Here is a 13,351-nt window from a genome sequence, read left to right as displayed (position 1 = left end):
CAAAATAATTTAATATACCCGCTATATGATATACTCTTATCAATGTTCAATTAATACGAATACATTTCCTATATCCTACCGATGTAGCATCATTTCCACTTAATGTGTGCTTCATTTAAAGTGGTCTCGTTGATGACAGAACGTAACGAAACAAAAACGCCCGTAATTTAAACTAGAACATGCAATCTAAATCATTAAGCGCACCCTCTTAATTTAAGTATTTAAAACGTTCTTTGAATGTGTTATGTGGAAACACTTGAAAATGAATTAGAATATAATTGCTTTATGCTACTGTTATCTGTGCGGTCTTAATGTCAACAACGTTTGATGCGGAAGCGATCTTTACCAGTGCTGAATAAGGGAGAAAATTCTTTTACGCTGATTTCACAAAACGCAACTTCAATATTTATAAATAACCGTGAACGTATTATTGTCATTAAGAAATCAGCGGTGGCGCTGCAGTATTCACATGTATATTTCATTAGGAATGCATTAATTCCAGAATATTATAGAATCCGACCAAATATATTCAAGTTTATATAACTACTAAATAGTTTAAACAAAATTGTGTTAAGAAAGCTAGCCATATTTAGTTTACAATGTTTTAAAACAAGAGAAAATGAGAAAATGTCATATTTATGTAGTGAATAATAATAATAATACTTTTTTTACAAAGAAAATAAGGTCAAAATTAGGTAAGTATTGCTATTGTAAAACTATACGTATAACATTGTTTGATCACTATGTATTAACTCCATCCATGTGACATTCTCACAAAATATGTTCACGAAATATGTTCATTTCGTGTTTATTTAGATAAGCTGATTTTTAAAATGATGTGTGTTTTGTGTGTACTTCAATTGCTGTTCTTTATATGCAAGTTTACGACGATAAGCATTCGAAGGGGTCTCTTTGACAATATTAAGGAAACAAAACGAAAGAGCACGTGATCGAAAGCCAGCGCATGTACATAAGTTAGCAATGTGTTTCAACTAACCATATATTATAAAATGCCTACTTAAATGTGGTATATTGAAGTGTTTGCCGCTGTTTTACTAACTTACTAAATAGGCTTTTTATCTGTTCGGTTTAAGTTTAAACACTCGTGCGCGGATGCGGAAGTTAAATTTACTACTTGTGTACAAGTGCTTTATCAAACGGAACATTCGTTTGCGCTTTTGAAACCAAACCGAATAAAATGTGTATACACAATCGTGACTAAAGTGTTTGTATTACGAACGTTTTGACAGGTATGTGAGTTTTATTGTATGTTCATATTAAAAAAAACTAATACACGTCTATAAATGTGTTTTAAATGGTTGAAAACTTATTTTTATTTGTATTACTAATTATACTGTACCATATTACGGAATATAGGTTTTCAAAGCAACAGTTAATTACCTTATCTCGATTTTTCATTAATCGAGAGTTTATGGTTAGTTCTGTTCTGCACATTGCCATTGTTTCCTGTTGGCAAAAAATGTATTATGACATTTTATTTACAAACGTGTGCAATGTGTGCTGTATAAATATAAATGTGAAATTCAAAATAAATATACATGTATTGTGCTGCTGCATACAAGCCAGTACCTTGACCATTATTACAGATTTTGAAATGACTGTTCAGGCGAGTAATGTAATATAAACTTGTGTTAGCTACCTGCCTTAAATCATTAACAGTACGTTAGCGACTTCTCTTAGAATAGCTGCAGCTGGTGGAGTCTTTGCAATTCTGTGACATGTCACTGCTTCTTTAAAGTATGCAGATAATCACTTAACTATTAACACTCAAAGTCAACGAATGTTCATAAAATATTTCTGAAAATAAAGTTCTTTATGTGATAATATATTCAAAACATATTCATGTACCTTTTAGTTTTCGTGTGTCGTATGATTTGATATCGTTGCAGGAAAATAACATGGAATATAGCAGTAGTTGTATATTTTGTTAAAGGGCCTTTTCACAGATTTTGTCATGCATTGAAGTTTGTCATTAAATGCTTTATATTGATTAATGTAAACCCTGGATTTAAAAAGCTCTAGTAAAAACAAGAATAAACTTAAAGAAAGAAAAAAAAACCTGAACTGGGCTCGAACCACTAACCCCCGAAGTAAAAGTCTACCGCTAAGACCACTCGGTCATCCGTGCATATACTATGATGGTTGTAATTTATACCTTATATAAGCAATTCTCGTAGTGTCACAGCATGTTACGACAACAACAAAACTCACCAAATTATTAAATCGTTTCGCGTTGCAACGCTATATAATTTCCAGATTCTTAAATCGTCAAAGGATGCATATAATGGATATTTCAGAGCATGGTAAATGTTCAGTATTATTGTTTCCTCACAAATGTCATAACTACAACGATTATTTGCGAATCTGAAACATTTTTATGTTATTTTTGTCAATTTACCTAAACGTGAACAGATCCCTTTAAAGTGACGCATAATACATGGGAAATTATTGCTATTCACAGCAATAATACGATCCATAATTATTATTTACATAACAATTAAAAAAAATATTGTTCTACCCAGCCATGTAAATGGCTTACGAGTCACTAAGTTGACATGTTATCGATGAAGTCATAAAATCACATCAATATAGTGCAGGAAACTTAACTTCAATACTATCTGTTAATTATTAACAAGTGGACTTACAATCATAGTATTGCAAGTTCATGTAAAAGAGTGATACTATTCACATAGGTAGTATAATTTAATTATTGATATTTTTTAATGTATGTCGGAAATATTAAATGCTTCCGAACTTTAAGTTTCTAAACCGCCCGGTTTAATGCGCAGCGGCAAGTTGCATGTTCTTATTTGAGTAATGTAATATCTCAAGTATTTTGGTAGTTGCATAGACACATGATTTTCACATCCAAGTTCGTATTTAATTTGCCGGTACGTCCTGAGCTTGGGTTGGATACGAGATCTTGTTGCCATTGGTCAGCATACATACCTATAAATGTTGTCTATTTAGCATGGAACCAAACGTTGTCCAGCAACAAGTTGCTCATGGATTTAGTCGTATTCAGATCGAGTAAATTTAATTGTTTAAAAACACGTTTCACGTCCGAACACCACCCACGTCCGAACACCAATCGAATATAAAGTGCCAGAAGAAATCAAAACAAGCATTTTGTATCTTGTTAAATATATGCTACCATTTTGCATCTAGCGTTGAAATTTTGGCTATTGCTATAAGGAACACTGATTTTTTTATGGGTTAACTTTATTTTATGAAATATTTTGCGAGTTATGCGTTGCTTTCGAGTGATACTTTTACTTTAGCATATGTGTTTTTAATCTTAATGATGAGTCACTTATTAAGACCTTTCCTTAAACCAATCATTTTAGCAGAATAATGTCATATTTGTAGTTACAAAGATCAGCCTTAGATGTGTGTTGTTATTAAGATAAGGCTTAGATATTTGTAGTTATAAAGATCAGGCTTAGATATTTGTAGTTATAATGATCAGGCTTAGGTTTGAATGCAAGATGAAATTCAGTTTGCATTTGGGGACTAAATACATATTTCATCACTTCAAATATTAAATTAAACGTTTTTTTGGGATCATCATTGAGGGCTAACTTGTTTGTTCAAGAACTCCAAATCGCTGCAACAGCTGCATAAATATTGAAGTATAACATTAAACTTGCGATCAGGGTTTGTTATAAGAACCACTGACCACTGAGAAGAGTTTTGACTAGCCTTTTAGCAGAATTATGCAATCTTTTTGTGATTAGAAAAGTTGGTTTATTTTTGCGTTAAATTTGAGTTCAAATGAAAATAGTGTCCCGCGATTGCATGTGTATGTTGGTTATATGCACAATTTGCTAGCAAAGTGTATTATGTTAAAGAAATTAATAACTTACTTAATTAATAACTTAATTGGTTATTTTTTTAATTAAATATAAAGCATACAATGTATACATGTATATGATCATAAAACAAAGTGATACCATGTAGCAGCAATAATGTTCAAATAAGTTATACAAGATATGCTAATTATAATTTTTTGACCTTGCGTTTTTTAATTAAAAAAAAGGTTAATATGTATTGTTTTCTTTGGTCGTTTGTGATTTTTAAGAAAGAAAAAACATCAGAATACTTATGAAAAAGGATGAGTTGCATTAAGTGGGTAGAAAGCATACTGGACTTGTTTATGAAAGTTTAATGTGTTTCCATTTTTGTTCAAATATCTGAAGTGTATCATTGTTTAAAGCTATTTCTTTTTCAATTTAAAACTTCAGTTTTAAATAATTGATAAAACAGTTCATTTTTGGTTTTTGTTTTCTGTATTTCATGCTGAATATAAAATATTTCATTAATATAATCATGTAATTCACAGCGTTATTAACCTCTTGTATTTTGAAGGTATTTACCCCTAAACTGATGTCTAAGAGAGATAGTTTAACATTTAATTGCTGTTTCTCTAGAAAAGTTGTCAATTGATTCCATAGAGATTGAATATGTTTACACTTCCAGAAAAGGTGTTCTATTGTTTCAATATGTTCACTAAACTTATCACATAGATTTGTGTTGGATAGGTTGCACTTAAAAAGATATTTATTTGTAGCTATGATTCTCTGGATGAATTTATATTGTAAATTTCTCAGTGTGCTATCAGTAGTTGATTTATAAGGCATGACAAATATTTGTTTCCAATTAAATTCTTTTTCTCCATTAAGGTTTTGCCATTTAGTTTGAGCTTTGGAGATTTCGGCAGGGTTTTTAATTTGAAGTGTGTAAAATATTTTGTTCGTTTTGTTTTGGTTTGCAGTTATGTTTTCTACGAATGTTTTTTGAGTACATGGTGTGTTATTTGTATTGGTAGCAGCTTTAATATGTATGGGAATACTTTTGATCAGTGTGTAGTACATCAGGAAATTACTTGTAGGTATTCCGTATATGTAGCATAAGTTATCAAAAGAATAAAAGTCGTTTATTCTGTAGTCGTACAATTGATCTACATATTTTATGTTTTGTTCAAACCAATGTTTATAGAAAAAACGTTTTATTGTTAGTAGTTATATCTTTATTGTTCCATAAAATGATTTTACTGTTTATTTTGGTCTCTAAATTATGAGTAACTTTACACCATGCCGATTGAACATTCGATATAAATAATTTTTTTAATATCTAGTTTATTGGCACTGTCACGATTCATATTTTAAATTATAATTTCAATCATGATACCGTTTACATATTCAATATTGCTTATATAGATATTCAACTACCGGTATGTTTTAGAGGTCATTATCAGGTGACGCGCAAAAAAGGTGTCTTATTCTATCAAAGAATAGTCGAGAGCGGTCTTTTGACACTGTCGGGTTACAAGTATTGCTCTATATTGTATAGGCACGTTTGCATGTGCCTTAAGTAACACATGACAGGTGTTTATCAGTATTTTTCATTTGATAAATTTTCCTAAGTTTCAATATTCGAACATGTTTATCAACAACACAACTCGCTTCCTACAGTTAGGTTTTTATCGTTATAACACCGGAAACCCACAGTAGAGGGATGCGCATAAATGTGCGGCATTCTCAATATTAATGTCTATGGACACTTAATAATGACCAAACCCACACATTTACGAGATATGAGTGCGGCGGTTTGTCCGTCGGCCTTCGGTTCATATAGTTGCAACGGTTTACAGGCAATTATTACATATGATTGGTTTATATGTAAAGCAGAATAAACAATACAAGTTGATTTAAACTTTTAATACAAACCTACGATTTTTTTTTTACATATTTGGTCCCATGTTGGTCTACGCGATTTCTGATAATTATATCGTTTTTTAAAGTTTTCGATACGTGCGATGCTTGGTTTATACGTGAATATGGTTTGTGGTTCAAACCAGGGCATGTGTGACGGTTCGGATTGCCCTAAAACCGCTTTAATATCTAAATGCCATGTATTGACCGTTAAAATGATCACAGTTTTAATGTGACCATTTATATTTATAATTGGTGTACTTTTATAAAAGACGCCATACATACAGTAAGATGTTAAAATGTGTCTTGAAAGATTTACTGCACAACCGATTTGGAATTAAACAGGGTTTTACGACCGTTCCTAGGCATATGTCAATCTATACGTATGATTTATTGAAGTACATGTATATTCGCATTGTGTATTATATATTCTGGTGTGATCAAATTCACACAAAATCAATATTATTAGTTTTCTTTTGTTCACGCTGTTTTTACAAAAGAAGAGTAAATAAAAGCGCGCATGCAGTATGCTACGCAGGATTGCATGTCATTCCCTAAGTAGTACAATCAGTCAGAATATCGACAAAGAATATTCACAAACAGTTTGATTGCAAACTTTAATAGCAAAGCAAACGTTCGTTTTGTCTGATATGATGTGTGTGGCAGAGATGCGATGCACTTGTGGTACGAGCGGTATCTTAGCGCTCATCAATGTTCTTAACTTGAATGTAAAAATATATATACTGATGGTTAATTTACCAGGATATGTGCCATTACAGCTGCACCGACTTAATCATGTGAACGCATAAATGCATAACGTTATTTGAAATTTAAATTCAAACGGTGTTTATCGACGATCGATTCTCAAAATGGGCCCGACGTTTCGTGTAAGATATTTAAATATACGCGATGTAGGATTTGGTTTAATCAATCTTTACTTAGTACTTATTAATTTCCGCACTGATATATCCTGTCGGAGTATCAACATTTCCACTCAAGTTATTGTGCATTTAACGTGATCTCGTTTACGAAACAAAAACCATACAAAAAAGCCCGTAATGAATCACTTGTACATACAATTTATACATAAATAAGTATGCGAATCCTCTTTACTTAATTTCTGAAAACCGATCTAAAATGTGATTTGTCGACGCGCTAGAGGGTGACTTGGAATATAGTTGCTGAATGCTAGTTTGTTTGTTAAATCAAAATATCAGCACCGTTTAATGCGGAAAATAACTGCTGAAGTGCAGAATCAAGGAGAGCATTCTTTTAAACTTATGACACCTATTGAAATATCAATGTTCATATATAACTGCAGTATTCACATGAATAAATGTACCATCATCATTTATATGTATATGATGTTACCATTGCACATGAGTTGTCTGGACCATATTATTTAATACCAACTTTTAAGTTAATTTTATTATTTTGACGCGCTTGCTGATGATTTCGAGAGTACTTGTTTAAAGGGGCGGTCGACCAGATTGCTATATATCACGAAACAAAAGTTATAAAATACCGTATTCTTTTACGAATGGTATAAATTGGAGACCTTTACTCTTTTCAATCCAGGACTCCAGGGTACGTGGTTCGAGCCCTTCGCAGGGTTACTTTTTTTCTCTTTTTTTCATTTTATTATTGATTTTTAACTGGAGATGTTTATATCCAATGTTTAAATTTATCAATATACCGCATTTAATGACGGTTTTTAGAACTTTTCTTTTTTCGTCAATCTGGTTAACTGCCCCTTTACTGTGTGTTTTGATCTGTGCGGTTTAAATATAAACACTCCAGGATGTGGTAGTTAATTGTACAACAGTTTTAGACGTGCTATATCAAGCATAACATTCTTCTGCGCTTTTAAAACAAAACCATATTTCAATACTTCTACATAATTGTGAAAAATGGTTTCTATTCAGAAATCATGTCGCTGCATTATTGATAGGTTTATGAGTTTAATTGTATGCTAACACTGTTTAAAAGAGAAAACTTTGAATATGTGTTTAATTGGTTCACAATAGCCGTTAGCTGAAAGTAACCATGTTAACCAACGTATTTTTTTCAGTACGTTCACTTATACTGAGTATGGGCTTTCAAAACAACTGTTTCTAGCCTCAGCTATGTTTTGCAAATCTGAAATAATTCAATAGTTTATGTTTTGGTAAAGTGTTGTTTGGCGGATCGTTGCGTGGTGAAAAAAATGGATATTATGCAGTTTTGTACAAACATGTGAAATGTTTGCTGTTACAGTATATAAGTGACCGGAAAATAGATATACATTTATTGTGATGCTACATGTGGATACAGGATACTAGCTTTACAATTTTTAAAGAACTAGAATTTCAAAGTCCAATCGAATAATTCAAAATAATATTGTGCTGGCTTCCTGCATTAAATTCTGTTCGATACATTATCAACTATTCATCGCATAGTTCGAGCTATTTTACTCACCACTGGTATTGGCGTGTTTTAAGGAAAAAATGTGACATATCAATATCATTGTTACGACTAACAATATTCACTTGAAACTTAATTTATATGGTTACTGTCATTATGTGAGGTAACTGACAAAGTAATATACATCTTCAGAGAAATTTAAAAGAATTATTAATCTTTTTGTAATTAGAAATTGCAGTTAATGTTTAGATACAACAACTCAATACCTCAAGACCGACTAAAGATAATATGATAAATCGTTACATATTTGTCTGAAGCCTCTATAAATAGTCTCTTACTAAGACCGATGAGACCAATGTGCCTTACTGTACGAGTATTGTAAGTTTCCGCCCAATATATTTTTGGAGTTTTGTTGTTGTAAATGAGTGTATAGGCAGCTTACCCAGAGTTAACGGTGGGATTGTATTTGGCACTAGTTGAGACAAGGTCACTCCTAGTAAAAATATTCAAACAGTATCTATTCAATTAATTGATATTAGATTGATGTATTATTTTTTAATTTCAGGTAGCCTAGACTCACATCTTGGGTGGGTTAGAATTCTGGGCCTGTTCGATTGAGGTTATTGGAAGTAAACCTAAAAACATGGTTTCAGCTCAATACTTAAGATTACATGAAGGTATTTGTAGTAATTAATTTGAGTAGCTCATATGCACACTTTGCTTGAAAGGGTAATGAAGTTGAAGATACTTAATTCATTAAAAGTTGAAATTTAGCTACTTGGCATATTCACGTTAATTAATTTAGTTTATAACGTACATTAGGTTTACGTTTACAAATTATATTCTACTACCACATGTATTAAACATCCACAAGTATGTGTGGTTACTATATCATACATCTGTCTACAGTAAATGAACATACTATCAACACGGAAGAACAGTCGAGCTCTATGTTTCAGGACAACTCTTGTTAAATTTTTATGTCGTGTTGCCTCTGTTGGTCTGTCTTAAATAGGCATTTGGTCACTTGTATTAAATTAAAGAATTGCATGTGTACATATGATGTTTTCTTCTGATAATGTTGATGGAGTTGCATTATACCGATATATTTATCTAAAACACAATTCATTTGTACTCTTGTTATCTCCGTGCAACAAACATCAGTTGGATAAGTATTTAGGTATGTTATGAATATGTATTTCTATCGATTCTTTTAATTTTCACACGAACAAAGATAAGAAATATTCGTCGGTCAGACAGGCTACCTGTTGGTTTTTTAATAGTTTTCAGGCTATAAGCTAAAGATGAAAAAGAATATTAGACTTTTAATGGTTCATGCGTATAGCATACATAAAATGTTGTTTTAAACTTGTGTTACAAATTAATGCATAAGGGCTTATTTATTGCTCATTTTATTTTTATGGAAAAATATAACATATATATGTATGTTAAATAATCAGTCAATATATTTGTGTGCTATTACGGTGGCTGTTAACCTTGAAACTCTTAAAATGTTTTAACCATTAAGAATGGTTTATTCGATATCATCTAGTTACATGAAAACACTCATAGTGAAAAATTCTAAATAAATATGCCAGCAGTACGTTCATTAGAAATGATGTTTGTTCAATAAATACAATGTTTTAAATAAATTTTTAGAAATTTTAGGAGAAACCCTGCTGCGAGGTTATGACAGACACGTGTAAGTAGTTTGTATAAATCCTTTAAATTATTGTAGTGGCTTTCAAAATAAAGCATTTTTTCTCTACTAAATGCCTGAACATGGCCCATTTTGCCCGATCTTCTACTTCAGGAAGCCATATTTCGTTCATCTTTAGGAAAATTTGGCAGGATTTTTCCTACATGTAGGCTTATACCTTTGTTATCAATGTTAATGCACAGTTGTTTCAAATAGGACTTTGAGAATTTTAATTTTTCCAATTTACTAACCCTATGTTAGTTCATGCTAAAATAAGGAGCACTGCTCCAATGATTTTAAACTGCTCACAAGGTGTCTGGTTTCCTGGGATGTAATTTATGTTTCTCATCCATTCCACTCATGTCTCTACAAAAAATCATCTTTTAGATATTTTACCGAACATCGCAGGCGGTTAATACTGTGCATACTCATCCAATAAATATATACGGAATATTACGCTAGTCAATTGTTCAAAGAGTTGTATCACTCGAGTGGCTTTAGTGATGACGTATCACACGATAGCACAAGCCACGAGAGTGATACAAACTATTGGAACAATTGACTAGCGTAATATTCCTTTTATTATATACAACAACTAACGAAAACAGTTAAAAAATGTATTTTTTACTTTAACCAAACTGACAAAACAATGATTAAAACGGTACGCCATAGTTTATTTACGACGCGTATGAATACAGTTTATGTTTATTAACGTGTAAACATTCGAACCGGGAAACACAGGTTTCCGACACGCTTACCTTAATGCCATCGTTAATCAAATTTTTATAACAATTAAGTTGACAACTTTAATCCGATATTTATAACAAAAACGTTTAAACGATATGCACTTCCACTTCTATCTTCCATGTCTTTATCGAAACTTAGTTTAAACCACACTTTTTTTCATTGTATTCCTATCGAAATATACATTTGTGCATGATAAACACACACTCCAAAATACGTTTTTAACACATAGTTTACTGCTAAAAAACACCGCGTCCGACATGTCCTTACAGAGTTTAGATAAAACTATTGTGTTTTGTCACAGAAATGACGTCACACGATGTACTACGTAATATATTTCGTAATATAAAATATTTCTATTTTCGGTGCGTGTAATGTGACGTCATTAAATGGGTCGAAGTAGTCCGGCTAGTATGGTAATACGGAATTGGAAACAGCGAGTAGCGTAATACGAGATTGTTCATTTCAACGATTGATACAACCTGTATTTTGTTAAAAGCATTAGACAGGTATATAATAAAAGCGGGTATTTTATAACGAGTATTATGACTTTTTCATAAGGTGTTTAATGATAATCTCAATCTTGTACTAGTTGATGCTGGGTCCTGAAATCATGGCACAACGAGGTTAAGCTGAAATTTAAATTTACTTATATAATCGCTTCATATTTAGTTTAAAAACCTATGGAATATTTAACGATTAAACCCAATGTATGTTTTTTTTTGTTTGCATTTTAATTTGCATTGCGTTCGATTGATAAAGTTAATGTTTAGTGAAGCCTGTGTGCTTTGCGTTTAATTTTGAGCTTCTTTCAAAGTTCGTCATGCATTTCAATAATTTACATCCCAAATGCCTTTCAGTGACCATCCAAGGGGGTTATCTCAATTTTAATAAACTCTTGTTTCATTTTGTAATGTACGTCTTCTCATATTTTGTATAGCCAAGGTCAACTGGTTTTTTAATTAAGTTACTACAAACACACACTCTGTGCATCCATATTATTAATGTTCTAATTTTGCCTAAGCCTGCACCGCACTATATAGTCTGATAATTAACTTAACTTAACCAGAATGTGGCTATTCCACACTTACGCATTATGACATTAGAGGTTATGCCTTGTTGTAACGCCAGCAGCAGCACCACATTAGTTCTTTTGAAATTCGCGGCAGATTTTCAATGCAATTTAGCCTGGCACGCCGATATAAATTCTTATCATGAGCATAAGCATTAACGAGACTTAAGCACGAAAATCAATATCCTTCAAAATAAATAATAATGTTACAAATACAGTGGCGTAACGGGTCAACATCTATTACCAAATTTTCAAATAGCTTAGTGACAGTTGTTTGTGTTTCGATTACATGAATTAAATCTATTAACAAAATGCTGAAGCCACTGAAACACGAATACATTCGATTAACAAAATGCTGAAGCCACTGAAACACGAATACATTCGTACATACTAGTGATCAATTGTATTTAAGTAAGTTTTGAATATCTCATATTGAAATTGTAACAAAATCTGACTTAAATGAAGAGGCCAACAGTTTTTATAAAATAGTATATTAGTGATTGTGAAAAGGACCAATATCATAACAAAATATTATTAAATACAAACATGTGTTTGTCACACAGTTATTATAGCTATGATCAAAGAATATTTGTTGAAGAAACAAAAGCCAAGGAAAACTATTTGAAAATTTTAACATAAAAGGTCTTAGTTTTGTATATAGCATTTCGGCTAGATTCAGAGAGCAATAGACATATTTCTTGACGTGTCAATCGCGGGCCAAACACGTAAGGGTCAAGCCGCCCGCACCTATGTTTAATGATCGGAAATGTTTTATAAACTTGAAATTTACCAGATGAATCCTGTTGAATATACTTTGTTGTCGACTTGTTAAATAGCAAGAATAAAATCTTAATTTAAGATTCATCGGGCTTGTAAATGTGTCATTATTTCACCAAATAGCCCTGTTTTTATTTGTTACAAAAAATCCTTGTTTTTGTGCGCGCGACCATCGATTGGACCGAAGTACGACCACCAAACATGATAATGGTGCCATGATGATGTGCCGATAAACATTTTGAAAACTATCCATTTAGTTATTGTTGCATCTACGATGTACTTTGTTAGTTCAGTATTCATTAGTTTTAATAGATGTAAATATCATTAAAAAATCTGTTGATGACAAATGTAGATGTGGCGTAGAGGGTCAACATCTATAACAAAATTTTCAAATATCTAAGTCACTGTTGTTTATGTTTTGACTTGAATTAAATTATAGCAAAATTTAGTATAAAAGAGGGCTAAGTTCTGTTTACGGCAGGTCGGCTGGATTCAGAGAGCGATAAACATCGGTTTCATTTACTTTTGAATCGCAGACAAGACCCGTAAGGGTCAGGCCGACTGCATATTTGATTATTGGAAAAGACTATTGAATTAATTTGAAAGCCTCTGCATGTATCCTATTAATTAGAATATTTTGTGGACTGAATTAATAGCAAATACATCTCAATTAAAACTTCATCAGACTTTCGTGAATTCTTCGACTTGTGTACGCGACGACCGAATTGCGCATCACATCTGAACAGCACTAATTCAAATACCATTTGTTTTAATTAACAGAGATAAAATAACTTGGTCTAACCACGAATAATAATTCAAAATGGCCTTAATCAAATCAGATTAGGATACTGAAAACGTTTGGTAAATTATCATAAAAACCGATAAGTTCCCAAATATGTAATAATGTTTATAAACAAATAA

General features: G+C 31.9%; 1 protein-coding gene across 1 annotated transcript in view; it reads left to right on the top strand.

Annotated features, from left to right (window-relative positions):
* Positions 1–13,351, top strand: part of LOC127859808 (uncharacterized) — a 436,037-nt gene that overhangs the window by 92,632 nt on the left and 330,054 nt on the right. The window lies entirely within an intron of this gene.

The sequence above is a fragment of the Dreissena polymorpha genome, chromosome 15, assembly GCF_020536995.1.
Source record: "Dreissena polymorpha isolate Duluth1 chromosome 15, UMN_Dpol_1.0, whole genome shotgun sequence".
Classification (NCBI taxonomy): domain Eukaryota; kingdom Metazoa; phylum Mollusca; class Bivalvia; order Myida; family Dreissenidae; genus Dreissena; species Dreissena polymorpha.
This window is presented reverse-complemented; position numbering and strand designations above follow the sequence as displayed.